Genomic DNA, 15476 nt, shown 5'->3' on the forward strand with positions numbered 1-15476 from the left:
AGCGATGCTGCGAGCGGTGGGGTGCAGCGCTAGCGGTATTAGCGATCGGGGTAGCGACTTGCGATGCGGGTGGAGCGGCTGGCTAGCGGGCAGCAGGGCGCGCGAGCAATCGGGGCAGCGGCGGACAGGGTTAGCGGGCAGCGGCGGGCGGGACTCGCGAGCGATCGGGGCAGCCGGTCTTGCGAGCGATCGGGGCAGCGGCGGCGAAAGTGCTAGCGATCAGGGGTGGCGCATGCCGCGGCAGGTGGGAGGCGGGGGCGGCGGCAGCAGAAGACTAGGATAAAAACCTAAAAACTAATATTATGTAAGATGTGGTAATTGCACAATGTATTGCTCTTCGTGCATAGGCACGTATATATGATGTATAAAGATAGGCCACGGACCTTCACTATACAAGGAACTAGGAGGTTCAGGTCCACTCAGTGATCATACTAAAATAAACAAAGAAAAAGCAGAGCAGGTGGTAGCTTCAACTAACAGGTTATTGTCTTAACGTAACAAGTATTGTAGAGACATATAGCACAGAAATAGGGGATCTCGTGTGGCCGTCTCCTGCAGCAGCTTCCCACAGCGACAACGACGGCCTTTGTGGATTGATGACAAACAATACCATAGAAGCATAGCACTGACTGGCTACAGGAGGCTGCACAGATAATAAACGCAAAAAAATAATCCTCGAGAAGAAACGGTGTACCCCTGCTTAGTTTCCGTATGCACAACTCCACTTCTACTGCTGCATTACCTAGAGAAGCAAAAGTCAGTTCAAAACAACAATATTCCATCCATTGACAAAAACAACAAAGCAAAACTAGTATTCCAGCCACCAAACCTTTCTCATCCATCGAACGCCAAAGAGGCTTTCCTTCTGGGTTCGAGATTTTCCATGGAATAAAAGCTGAATGACCTTCAGCTCCGGCAGGCCTGCCTCCGCTCACGGACTAGCCTCGGTATTTCATGCGCTATTCGACACAGAGGGAGTACAATTTTGAAGCAAACACAATTTTCCATGGAATAAAAGCTGAATGAACTTTTATAAGATGTTTTAGATCACATAGAGGGAGTACAATTTTGAAGCAAACACAATTTTTTTCCCTTTCCATGCACTATTCGTCCTGATACCCTCCAATAAAATTATCTGAACAAGATAATTTGAAGCAAACACAATTTCCCTTTCCTGCATCATAAGGACAAACATTCCACACACACCAAATGGATCAAGTGTATTTCAGACATCGATGACACTAGTAGAAAAATGGCCATTTGTCCTGGTTCATAAGGCTCATCTGTCCCGGTTGGGGAACCGGGACTAAAGATTCATTACTACTGCCCTAGGCCTTTAGTCCCCATTCTTATACGAACCGGGACAGATGGACCTCCACGTGGCCTGTGCTGCGAGCCCAGGCAGGAGGCCCTTTAGTCCCGGTTGGTGGCACCAACCGGGACCAATAGGCATCCATGCGTCAGCTGTTCAGGGGCTAGAGTTTTTTTGTTTTTTTCTGAAGGGGGGGAGGGGATTTGGGGGTTTTGTATGGTTAATTAAGGTGTTTCATATATTATGTTAGGTAGCTAATTAATTAATAGAGAGAAGTGACCTCTCTTATCTCCGTGCTTGGTCGACGCTACGTACTATACGTATAGACAGGCCCTCGACACACTAGCTAGTAAGAAAATGAAGGAAACCATTAAGTACAGAAGTTCGTCATGCATACCGAGAGAAGTGATCGACCTCTCTTCTCCGAGAGATTGGTCGAAAAACAAGTTTTTGTATATCTATCCGACGCTACTGGCTACATATATACAATATAAGATCTCTTACAATATAATCCCCTAATTATATATGAACTTAGGGTCCACATGGTATTTTCCAGCTTTATTGATGATGTGGTCAAGAAAGAATCCCGCTAATTCCTTTTGAATTGCTTTCATGCGATCTTTTGGTAGGAGTTCATTCCGCTTCTCCCACGTCTAATTTGAAGAAGGGGGTTAATACATATATATGAATGAAACTCAACAGAAATGATGGTGTAAGAAAATGAAATTGTGAATATTATTGCTTACGCACATCAAATTGTCTTTTAGAGTAGCCCCGCTTATCTTTGCAAGTCGCGTTGTAGATGAACTCGCACACGTAGTATCCACAGTAATCATTCCCTTGTTCCTGCCGCAAGCACTTTACGAGAAATAGAGGTCAATCGAACTGATAATGAAGCATTATAAATAGCATTGATGAAAGTAGCTAGAATCAACGGGAGATGCGCGGAACTAGCTAGCTAGTAGTACTTACTTTCGGGTATGTATATCGCAGCTCCTTTGGCAGTCCCGGAGCTTCTTCGGTGAACTTTTTTCCAAACCCTGCAAGACAAAGAAAATAACTATTACTTGAGATATCAGGAAATGAACAAAAAGTTGCCGATATGCTGCGATAATGATTGATTGAACTTACTTGTTGAGAATTTTAGTCATGCCCGCATAGGTCTCGGGATCTTTTCGTCTCAAGTATAAGACGGTTACTAGTCCCTGCTCAAGCTTAATCTCCAGGAGAATATAGTGAAAGATGTGCACGCATACATAACTCATCAATTACGTTATTATAACCTCGCTCGAGTAATAAGGGAGACCGAATATGCACAAGACAGTAACACTCACTCGAAGTTGTAAGGAAAGAGTATTTTTATCTTTGTTTTGATTTATTATCAATGACTTGAGCAAGTTGGCCTCAGCATCATCGGCGTTCTTTTTAACCTGAAATTCATCTATGAGATTTGTGTTAATGAACCCAATATCATACATTTCCGCTTTTTTGCACTCGACGATCTTCAATCTGCATAATATAGTGAGGATAATCAGATATACATGCAATGAAAGAGCTGAGCTATATATAGAGACTTAATGACAGAAGTAGTACTTATAGACAGTAGCAAGTGACCGTTAATTTATCGAGGGCCTTTTGATTGAACCACTGGAAGAACTCCTCAAATGGAACAGTCAACAGATCAATTCCAACGAGGTCGTGCTCCTCTTTAACTCTCAGATACAAAGTATCTGTCCCCCAGACTCTCTGCAGGTTTTCATGTACCAATTATGGAATCTTTGCTTCATCGTTGTTAGAGATTTTTCATCTTTGACGAGAGGCTTCCCATACTCGTATCTGTCTTCGTCCACCTCCAAGAAATCATAATGTACATCGTCGGGTAGTTAGTCTCCAAGATTGCTATAACCGGGCACCATCCCCGGAGCATTAGCGACGATGTCGCTAGACACATTGAGTGGGGGGCACGATTGGTTCGCTTGTTCGCCGACCTGGGCAGTTTTTTCCCAGCTGCTCGTCGTTCTTTTAACATTTGATCACTGACAGTACTTCCCGACCACTCCGCTTCGAGATATGCCTTTTCAGTAACGCGCTCATAGTTGGTTTTCGGCGGAGACTTTGGTGGTTTCCTCAGGGCATCGATAGTGCGCTTTGCTTTCACCGGATCTACCTTCTCCTCCGGAGGTAGATGTCTCCTTGCTTTCACCCCTTCAAAGAAGTCCTTCACTTCGGTCCGCACGATCTTCGCGTTTTCATCCTCGTTCCTCTCGTACGGTAACTTCTCTAGAGGATTGAGAGGTGGACCGTATCTATATTGCCTCCCTCCTCTGGCTGTACTGCTAGATGCCGGAGCAGACGGAGCGGCTGCGGCTGTCTTCTTTCGTGCTTGCTTACGAGATGGAGGAGAAGGACTACGATGCGCCGGAGCAGCCGGGGCGGCGGCAGGTCTCTTCCGCCCTTGCTGGCGAGGCGGAGGAGGAGGCTGGTGGCTGCTCGGGCGCGCTGGCGCAGGCGGAGAAGGAGGCGGAGTGCCGCCATGCGCCGGAGAAGGAGGTTGAGTGCCCTGATCGTCACTCGCCGGAGGAGGAGGCAGTGGAAGAGGCGGAGTGCCCTGACTCGCCGGAGCAGCAGCAGGAGGCGGAGGCATCCAGTTCGGAAGATTGATGAGCTCCTTACGCCATAGGCATGGAGTCTTCAGACAAGAACCTAGCCAAGTCTCCCCGTCACCCGTAGGGTGGTCAAGCTAGAGGTCCTCAAATCCTTCTGTAATTTCATTCACCATCACCCTAGCATATCCTTCTGGAATCGGCCGGCAGTGAAAAGTTGCGCCAAGTTCAGGAGGTGCAACAGAGCCAACAGCCGCCTTGACTTTCAATTCCATCCACTGCATCATAAGGTGACAATGCTGAGACTCCGTGATAGCATCTGCGGGGTAGCTAGCAGGAGCCGTGAAGACAGGCTTCTGAAGCAGCTCCCTGGAAGCCACACTGCTTCTCCGCTGAGATGGCGGGGTAGCTTTGGGTGTAGCTTCGGCAGGTCGCGTGCTGCGAACTGCCTCTCGTTCCTCTAGCGCTTGTACCCTTGCGTGCAGCATCTGTAGTTTGGTCAACTCCTTTTTCTTCTTCCTCTCCCGGCTTTAACCGCCTGTGTCGGGAAATACAGCCTTACACGAAAGGGAGCCTGGCGTACCTCGTGTCCGTCCGGGGTGCTCAGGATTCCCGAGGGCCTCTGTGAGCTCATCGTTCTCTCTGTCCAGAATGAACGTCCCTTGCTGCGCCTTTTCGATATACTCCTGAAGCTTCTCGATGGGTGTTTTTAGCTGCTTGTTGGTCCAAACGCATCAATTAGCTATAGTCAGCACATGCTTAATTAATTAATATATATATATATACCTGGCCGGACTCCGTTCGGTCACCGGAGCCGTCATCATGGTGCCCTTCCCCCTCCATTCGGTCACCGGAGCCGTCATCACGGTGTCCTTCCCCCTCCATTCGGTCACCGGAGCCGTCATCACGGTGTCATTCCTCCTCCATTGTTTGATCATCATCGTAGCCTGCTTCTTCGATACATGTGTCGTTGAGAAACGACAAGACAGCATCACTTCCGTGTGCGATTATCTCCCACAACACCGCTTCTTTTGCTTCATCTCGGGGGTGCGGATCCATAGTTCCGGCAAATATTTACAACATGGCAATTATTATTCAAACATGACAGATGGATATATTAGTGGAAAACATTGAACTAGCTAGCTAAGCACAATAAGGAATCATATTAGTGGCTTGGCCTCGACGCTTCTCTAGGGTTTGGGGTGGCCTCCGCAACGCTTCAAGGGTTTGGGGTGGCCTCAACAACGCTTCAAGGGTTCGGGGGTGGCCTCGACGACAATGCTCTTTTAACTTGGTAAATTTGGGTGGCCTCAAGAGAGTTTGTCGATCGGGTTGGGGCGCCGCGGGAGGGGGTAGGAGACCAACATTGTTTTTTTTCTAGGGTTTGGGTGTCCTTGAGAGTTTTGGTCGAGCGAGAGGGCCGGGGGGTGCTCCGGACGCCCCCCTCACTTTAACAAAGAACTACCTTAAAAAAAGACTTGCTTCGCCGCGGGTCCTTCTTCATTTTTTCCTTTCTTTTTTCTTATATGTTTGTTTTCGTTTTTATTCTACATTTTCGTACATATGAAAAAAAAAAGTTTCTATACAAAAGTGCACAATTTTTATGAAGAAATTACAACATCTAACTTAACTATACATGTAAATAAATATACCTATACATCTAACATTTTCCTAATCATAAAACTAAACTAAACATAAACTAAAATAATCCAAAAAACATCTAAAAACATCTAAAAATCTAATAGCCAGCACCTAGCAGGGGCGGAGGGGCACGGCGGAGGGGCCGGCTCCGGCGCCGGCCGGCGCCGGCGGGGCAGGGCAGGGGCGCAGGGGCGCGTGACAGGGGGCACGGGAGCAGGCTGGTGCTCACAGGGGGCGGCGGGGCACGGTGGGCGGCGCGTCGGGGTCGACAGGGGCGCGAGGGTCGACGCCGTCGTCGGGGCAGAGGGCGTCAGCGGCGGCAGCGGCCACGTTGAGCAGTCAGAGTACGGCGTCGGTGGCAGCGGCGACGGCTGCGTCGAGCAGCACGACGACGTCGGTGGCGGCGGCGACGGCAAGGTGGAGCAGGGGCGTCGGGCGGCGACGATGAGGAGGAGTAGGGGCGTCGGGGGAAGAAGTGATGGATTTGGTCCAAATTGCTAAGTGTTTTCTTATATACCCAGGGCATTGGACCCGGTTCATAGTAGCAACCAGGACCAAAGACCCCCTTTAGTCCCGGTTGATGCCACCAACCTGAACCAAAGGCCTCTTATCAGCAGCCCAAAGGGCGGGAAGCAGCGGCCTTTGGTCCCGGTTGGTGGCACTAACCGGGACTAAAGGGGTGGCATTGGTCCCGGTTGGTGCCGCAAACCGGTACCAATGCACTCCTTTAGTCCCGGTTGGTGCCACCAACCGGGACCCAAGGCCTTGTGCTGCTGCATCCGCGTCGAAAGTTTAGTCCCACCTCACTATTTGAGACTCCTCCATTGCAGGCTTACGAGCCTAATTGTGACAGCTATGCCTGATGGGCCTACTGGGCCTTATGCGGGCCTGAATCCTGCCCCAGGGATGGGTTTCTAGTCATATTCAGGCCATGGTGGCCTAGTAGGTGGCAATTTTTTTTATTTTTTCCTAGTTTTTTTGTTTTCTTTTTTGCTTTATTTTTTGTTTTGTTTTTACTTACAACAAAATACTTATTTGTTTTATTTTATTTTGTTTCTACTTATATATTTGCTATTAAAGTTTCTAACAAACAAAGTTCTTTATGAAAATCCATTTTGCTTTTAATGATTTTGAACAGAAAATACTTTGATAATTTTAGTTGCATCAATTTTATATAGTTTTAGTTTCATAAATTTTAGATGTGCATATAATGTTTTGAACAGAAAATACTTTCATAATTTTAGTTTCATAAATTTTATTTATGTTATTGAAGTTTATTTTATTTCGTTTCTACTTATATATTTTATTAAAGTTTATATTATTTTGTTTCAAGTTACTTATTTATTATATTTTATGATAATTCTTTTTGCTATTAAATTTTAATGCATTTATTGATTATTTTGAGCTATAAGACCCTGAAATTGAAAATCATTTCAAATGAACTCTGAAAAGGTTAAAAGTTCGCATGGTATCATCATTTCACCCACATAGCATGTGCAAGAAAGTTGAGAGTGTTACGGCAAAAACTGGATGCACTTCGTGTACAAAACGGACAATCTCTTTCGAAGTATGAGGGTTTCATATGGAAACTCGTCTATTACTAAAGGGAGAACTTATTTGAACTCCATACTTTTTTGTGTTCAAAATGCACCATGCAAAGCCACATCATCAATTTTCAACCATTTCTGACTTCATTTGTTATTTTTCATGCATTTACTGATTTTTTTTAGCTGAATGACCTTGAAATTGAAAAGCACTACAAATGAACTCTAAAAAGGTTGAAAGTTGGCGTGATATCATCATTTCACCCACATAACATGTACTAAAAAGTTGAGAGGGTTATGACAAAAACTGGATGCAATTCGTGTACAAAATGGACAATCTCTTTTAAAGTATTAGGGTTTCGAACGAAAACTCATCTGTTACAAAGGGATTTCATTTTTTGAACTTATTTCAACTCCAGACTTTTTGTGTGTTCAAAATGTACCGTTCAAAGCCACATCATCAATTTTCAACCCTTTCTGACTTCATTAGTTATTTTTCATGCATTTACTGATTTTTTGAGCTATAAGACCCTAAAATTCAAAAGCATTTCAAATGAACTCTGAAAATGTTGAAAGTTGGCATGGTATCATCATTTCACGCACATAGCATGTGCATAAAAGTTGAGAGGGTTACGGCAAAAACTAGATGCACTTCGTATACAAAACAGACAATCTCTTTCGAAGTATAAGAGTTTCATACGTAAACTCATCTGTTACAAAGGGATTTCATTTTCTTGAACTTATTTGAACTCCACAAATCTTGTGTGTTCAAAATGCACCATTCAAAGCCACATCATCAATTTTCAACCCTTTCTGACTCCATTTGTTATTTTTCATGCATTTACTGATTTTTTTAAGCTGAATGACCTTAAAATTGAAAAGCACTACAAATGAACTCTAAAAAGGTTGAAAGTTTGCATGGTATCATTATTTCACCCACATAGCATGTACTAAAAAGTTGAGAGGGTTACGACAAAAACTGGATGCACTTCGTTTACAAAATGGATAATCTTTTTCGAAGTGTCAGGGTTTCGGACGAAAACTCATCTGTTACAAAGGGATTTCATTTTTTAAACTTATTTCAACTCCAGACTTCTTGTGTGTTCAAAATGCACCATTCAAAGCCACATGGATAGATAAGTGACCAAAATAATAGAAGTTCATCATCACATTATGTGTGTCAAAAACCATTACAGATTCACATGCATAGATAAGTGACCAAATTAATAGAAGTTTATCATCATATTAAAAACAAAGTACATACATAGTTCTCATTGAACAACATATAGCTCTCCAGAGCATCTAGTTAAACCATACATTGAAACTATGTGAAACTTTTCAATGCAACAATAAATGCGATCATAATCACAAACAAGGTAAAAATTGATCCAACGGCATAATGATACCAACCCTCGGTATGAATGACATATTTTCTAATCTTTCTTATCTTCAACCGCATTGCATCCATCTTGACCTTGTGATCATCGACGACATCCGCAATATGCAACTCCAATATCATCTTCTCCTCCTCAATTTTTTTATTTTTTCCTTCAAATAATTGTTTTCTTGTTCAACTAAATTTAACCTCTCGACAATAGGGTCGGTTGGAATTTCCGGTTCAACTACCTCCTACATAAATAAAATCTATGTCAACTTGACGGACATAATTGTCATAAACAATAAATGAACCAGATAGTTATAAAAGATAATATATACCGCATCCGAATCATAGCCAGGACGAGGGCCGACGGGGGCGGATACCAAAACCATCGCACTATATAATAACAAGCAATAATAAAAGTAAGAAAATTAGACAAGTATCTATCTAAAGTAAGAATTTTTTTTCTTTCAGAAGAAGATAAGAGGCTCACCACAGTGGTGCAGACGATGAGATCAGCGCGGGCGATCAACGGCGGTGAAGACGGGGACGGGACATGACAGACCGCTAAACCTAGACAAATCTCAGGAAAAATGGAGCTTGGAGGTCGAGCTTCGAGAGGAGAAAGCTTAACTAGCGTGGCTCGGGCATTTCATCGAACACCTCGTATGCATAGGAGGTGAGCTAGAGCACCCAAATGCCCTCTCCTCGTCGGTCACAAAAAACATAGCACTGTGGAGTGCTCTGCTACGGCGACGGGATATATATAGGCAACTCATTTGTCCCGGTTCTTGGCTGGAACCGGAACTAAACCCCAGCCTTATGTCCCGGTTCGAGCCAAGAACCGGGACCAATGGTTATGGGCCAGGAGCGAGGCCCATTGGTCCCGGTTCGTGCCTAGAACCGGGACAAATGGGTCCATACGAACCAAGACCAATGCCCACGAGGCCCCGGCCGGCCCCCTAGGCTCACGAACCGGGACAAATGCATCCATTGGTCCCGGTTCGTGGAAGAACCGGGACTATGGGCTGGCCAGGCCCGAACGAAAGCCTCTTTTTCTACTAGTGTGACATACTTATAACTAATAACATGCTTAATTTTGAGATTACCAAGGCAATATTAATCCATTATATCATGCTAGTTAGCTAAACAGTATCCACATGCATGCAATGCGATCTACTCTACAGACGTTGATACTTAAACAGACTAGGAAAAGTAGTTAAACAGCTACCGACAGTGCAGGTCACAGCCTGATGTGAAGTAGCTGCTAGTACGGTCATATAAAGCAGAGGAACATGGCTCTCCTCTCTGGTAGCCGTCTCCGGCGGCGGCTTCCAACAGCGATGGCGACCGCTACTTTGTGGAGCGTTACAAACAAAACAATACTATAGAGCCATGAGCAATCAAACTATAAATCTCAAGCACACCGAGTCTGATGTAACTTAGCTCTAGTTCAGGCATAGCACAGAAACAGGGTTATAGAATCAGGGCACTGACCGACTGACTACAGGAGGTTGTTCTGTAAATAGACATAAAAAACAGTAGTAACTTAATCCTTGAGAAGAAGAGCACTACCGCTTAATTCCGGCATGCAAACCATCTACTGAAGCCGGACTGTGAATGCAGCAAATCATCACGCGTGGAGGCCGTTTACCTAGCTCTGACTTCGCTTGTCCAGAAGAGTAACCAACTTAAATAGCATGATTAATTTCAGACATTTATTGATGACAATCTAATTGATAATTGCTGGGTTGCTGAGGAGAGACACACACACGAGGAGGGACATGAACATACAGATTTTGTGGCACGCACTTGCAAAGATGCAGGCTCACCTGGGCAATTCCAGGTTAATTTCAAGTCCTGGTGAACTGTTTTTCTTTGTGTTTTGGCCAGGACAGCAGGGGGGCGCGGCGTGACCGGGATTACCATGGTAGCAAGCTGGGGTGGCGACCTCGACAGCAGGAGACGTCGTGTGATTAGTATGACCATGGCTGTGAGTTGTGTGGCCAGATCAATGGTGGGGGCGAGGCGAGATCGGAGGACTCGATCATAGGATGGACATGGCACAGACCTGGTGAGGAGCATGGCAGCGGTTGAGATTTTTTTGGTTTGTTCTGTGGGCTGGATTCATCTTCTCTCTCTGCCGGTGTTTCCATGCGAGACATATGATGTAGGAAGGGGAGGCGATGGAAGCAGGGACGGAGCTCCCATGTATTCACTAGTGTCAATTGACACCAGTGCCTTCTGCTGGCTTTTCAGCTAATAGTATTAATAAAAACTGCATATGACCCCAGCCCAAAAATTCCATTGACCCCAGCCAAGCAGCAGACCAGCTAATCCCTAAAGCCTTAGCCCATAAAATCCATTAAGTTCTAAAAAAAATCAACAGCCTGCGGCAGCAAACAACGATACAAGGCCAGGCCCAATGCGTACGCACTATGTATCAATTAATTGATGTACGCTACCCGGCTGCTGTACGCATACGCGGACAGACAGACGCCCTCGTCTCTTCGCCTCCTCATCTCGAACGCTAATTCCGCAGCCGCAGCAGCGAATCGCGACGAACGACGGCGAACTCGACACCGTTTCTTCCGGTGAATGTTGACATCGGCTGACCGTCCGCTAGTGCATAATCTTTAATTTGCAAGTGTTGGCTCTTCCAATCCCAGGTAATTTGCACCTTCTCTCTCGCCTCTCGATCTCTAGATTGTCTACAGACTACGATTCTACATGTGCAATTATTTCATGATGGCTATTGGCTAAGTAATTTTTTTAGTTTATTTTCTTTGATTTGCCAAGGACCAGGAAGATATGGATAATTTTTTGTTGAAAGGGAAACGACCAGCACTAGATAGTAATGTGGCAGGGTCTTCAAGGCCAGTTAGACCAGCACTTGATTTGCTATGTGGAGAAAAACATATTTTCTACAATAACGAATGACGATGTGATTGATCTATTTAAGAAGATGAAAGATCGAGAAGGGAAGTTATGAAATGTGAGTCTCGTATCACTTTATTTTTTCCTTAACGATACTTATTTTTTGCACTATTTCTTTCTTACTATTGTTGTGAATATAATATGTTCTTTTGTTCATCCTTTACAGAAAGTTACAAATGAAACGTTCCAAAGTCATCCTTTTGCGTATTATTTCCGGAATATGTAAAGAAGTGTTATTTTATGACTTTGCTCAGCCAATACTCGCTACTCGGTATGATTTTTTTAGATGTAATAATAATATCACCTGCATATTGTGGCTTTTTATATCGCTCTCGGCCATTATCTACGGTGTTGCACCATTATAATTTCTGCTAGCGGCTTAGAGTGGGAAGCGGTTGACACCAGTGCTCATTTTTTCTAGCTTCGTCCCTGGATGGAAGTGAAGCTAAAGATTTACTACGGTTTTTTTGTTTTCCTTCAATATTTCAAGCAGATTGATAGAAACGGAATATAGCATAAAGTAAATTTGAAACCTCTCATATAACGCTCACTTTTGCATCCTAGCTAAGGCAATTCAGGTGATCGAGTACATATATATCGGCCTGACTTATATGTACTGCAGTCTTTGTTAGGATGTTTTTACATTCAGGTAAGCACGAGTAAAAGGTGTCAACGGTTAAGCATGCATTCAGGAGCCGTTATCATTTGTTTATCATGTGAGTGCACAGCAAAATTGTGTGACATAGTAGAGCTACTTGGATACAAGTGAACACATGGTTTAATGGAAAAAATATCGTGAATAACTTTGCAGCTTGGCGATGACAACTGTATGACGAAAAGTAGACCCAGTCCAGCATAGTAATGCACATAAAATTTCTTCGCGTTTCAAATGCCAAAACACATAACTAGCTACCCTAACTATTACAGAGATTCCCTTCTGGGTGTGAAACACAGAAGAAAGTGATGATAGTGAAGCCGATCACATCCCAGATCTTTGGGTGTGAAACTTTTACTTCGCGTGTGTCCCTTTGCGACGTAGCCATGGAAAATCTTCATCATGTAACTAGATGCTCAGGTCAATATTCACTGTGAATGGAGCAATTTCATCAAACTTTTCATAATCTCCTGACATGTCTGTCTTGTCATCCACTCCCACGATATTTCTCTTCCCAGAAAGAACTATGTGCAGCTTTGGCTCATCGTACGATGCATTCGCGTCCTTATCTTTTTTTTTTCTCGGCTTGGTAGACATGAAATTCACATAAAAAACCTGTGCCACATCATTGGCTAGGACGAATGGTTCGTCTGCATACGCAAGATTATTGAGATCCACTATTGTCATTCCGTACTGCGGGTCTTCCGTTACCCCGCCTCGTGTCATATTGACCCATTTGCACCGAAACAAAGGGACCTTCAAACCATGTCGATAGTCAAGTTCCCATATGTCCTGTATATAACCATAATATGTTTCCTTTCCCGTCTTGGTTTCTGCATCAAAGCGGACACCACTGTTTTGCTTGGTGCTCTTCTTATCTTGGGCGATCGTGTAAAATGTATTACCATTTATCTCGTACCGTTTGAAAGTCATTATATTCGAAGATGGTAACTGGGACAGCAAGTACATTCATCTTCAATAGAGACGTCATGCATGGTACGTGTCTGCAACCAACTGGCAAAACTCCTAGTTTGTTCACGTATAATCCAGTGATCAGACCGCTCCGGGTGTTTGGAGCGTAGCAAATTCTTGTGTTCATCCATATACGGAGCCACCAAGGCAGAATTCTGTAGAACTGTGTAGTGTGCTTCAGTGAGAGAAATGTCCGTCCATACATACTATTTGTTCCCCTCCTAGCGTGCCTTTTCCATCCAGTCTGCCCTTATGCCTCGATTCAGGAACACCAATCGGCTTAAGGTCAGGAATAAAGTCAATACAAAACTCAATGGCCTCCTCATTTTCATGGCCCTTGGAGATGCTTCCTTCTGGCCTAGCACGGTTATGAACATATTTCTTTAAGACTCCAATGAACCTCTCAAAGGGGAACATATTGTGTAGAAATACAGGACCCGAAACGTTAATCTCTTCGCATAGGTGAACTAGGACGTGCGTCATGATGTTGAAGAAGGATGGTGGGAACACCAACTCGAAACTGACAAGACATTGCACCAAATCATTCTCTAACCTCGGTATGATTTCTGGATCGATTACCTTCTGAGAGATTGCATTGAGAAATGCACATAGCTTCACAATGGCTAATCGAACGTTTTCCAGTATAAGCACCCTCAATGCAACCGGAAGCAGTTGCGTCATAATCACGTGGCAGTCATGAGACTTTAGGTTCCGGAACTTTTTCTCTGCCATGTTTATTATTCCCTTTATATTTGACGAGAAGCCAGACTGTACCTTAATACTGAGCAGGCATTCAAAGAAGATTTCCTTCTCTTCTTTGGTAAGAGCGTAGCTTGCATGACCCTGATGTATGCCATCTTTTCCATGCATACGTTGCTGGTCCTCCCGTGCCTCAGGTGTATCTTTTGTCTTCTCATACATGCCCAAGAAGCCAAGCAGGGTCACACAAAGACTCTTCGTCACGTGCATCACGTCGATTGCGGAGCGGACCTCTAGGTCTTTCCAATAGGGCAGGTCCCAAAATATAGATCTCTTCTTCCACATGGGTGCGCATCTGTCAGCGTCATTCGGAACAGGTTGTCCACCAGGACCCTTTCCAAAGACCACCTTCAAATCCTTGACCATATCATGTACATCAGCACCAGTACGGTGGCGAGGCTTCGTCCGGTGATCCGCCTCACCTTTGAAATGCTTTCCTTTCATTCTTACGGGATGCCTGCTCGGAAGAAATCGACGATGTCTGATACATCTCCAACATATCTATAATTTTTGATTGCTCCATGCCACTTTTATATTATTTTTAGGACTAACCTATTAACCGGAGGCCTAGCCCAGATTTGCTGTTTTATACCTATTTCAGTGTTTCGAAGAAAAGGAATACCAAACGGAGTCGAAAAAGATGAAGGAGGTGCTCACGAGGGTAGGGGGCGCACCCCCCTGCCTCGTGGCGCCCCCTTCGGTCCACCGACGTACCCCTTGTACCCATATATACCTACGTATCGTAAAACTTCCAGAGCAGAGATTAGATCAGGAGTTCCGCCGCCAGAAGCCTCTGTAGCCACCGAAAGCCAATCTAGACCCGTTCCGGCACCCTGCCGGAGGGGGCAATTCTTCTCCGGTGGCCATCTTCATCATCTCGGTGCTCTCCATGACGATGGGGGAGTTGTTCTCCCTCGAGGCTGAGGGTATGTACCAGTAGCTATGTGTTTGATCTCTCTCTCTCTCTCTCTCTCTCTCGTGTTCTTGATTTGGCACGATCTTGATGTATCATGAGCTTTGCTATTATATTTGGATCCTATGATGTTTCTTCCCCCCCTCTACTCTATTGTAATGGATTGAGTTTCCCCTTTGAAGTTATCTTATCGGATTGAGTCTTTAACAATTTGAGAACACTTGATGTATGTCTTGCCGTGGATATCTGTGGTGACAATGGGATATCACGTGATTCACTTGATGTATGTTTTGGTGACCAACTTGCGGGTTCCGCCCATGAACCTATGCATAGGGGTTGGCACACGTTTTTGTCGTGATTCTCCGGTAGGAACTTTTGGGGCACTCTTTGAAGTTCTATGTGTTGGTTGAATAGATGAATCTGAGATTGTGTGATGCATATCGTATAATCATACCCACAGATACTTGATGTGACATTGGAGTATCTAGGTGACATTAGGGTTTTGGTTGATTTGTGTCTTAAGGTGTTATTCTAGTAGGAACTCTAGGGCTGTTTGTGACACTTATAGGAATAGCCCAACGGATTGATTGGAAAGAATAACTTTGAGGTGGTTTCGTACCCTACTATAATCTCTTCGTCTGTTCTCCGCTATTAGTGACTTTGGAGTGACTCTTTGTTGCATGTTGAGGGATAGTTATGTGATCCAATTTTGTTAGTATTGTTTAGGGAACTTACACTAGCGAAAGTATGAACCCTAGGCCT

Source organism: Triticum urartu, chromosome 1 (genome assembly GCF_003073215.2).
Source record: "Triticum urartu cultivar G1812 chromosome 1, Tu2.1, whole genome shotgun sequence".
Classification (NCBI taxonomy): Eukaryota; Viridiplantae; Streptophyta; class Magnoliopsida; order Poales; family Poaceae; genus Triticum; species Triticum urartu.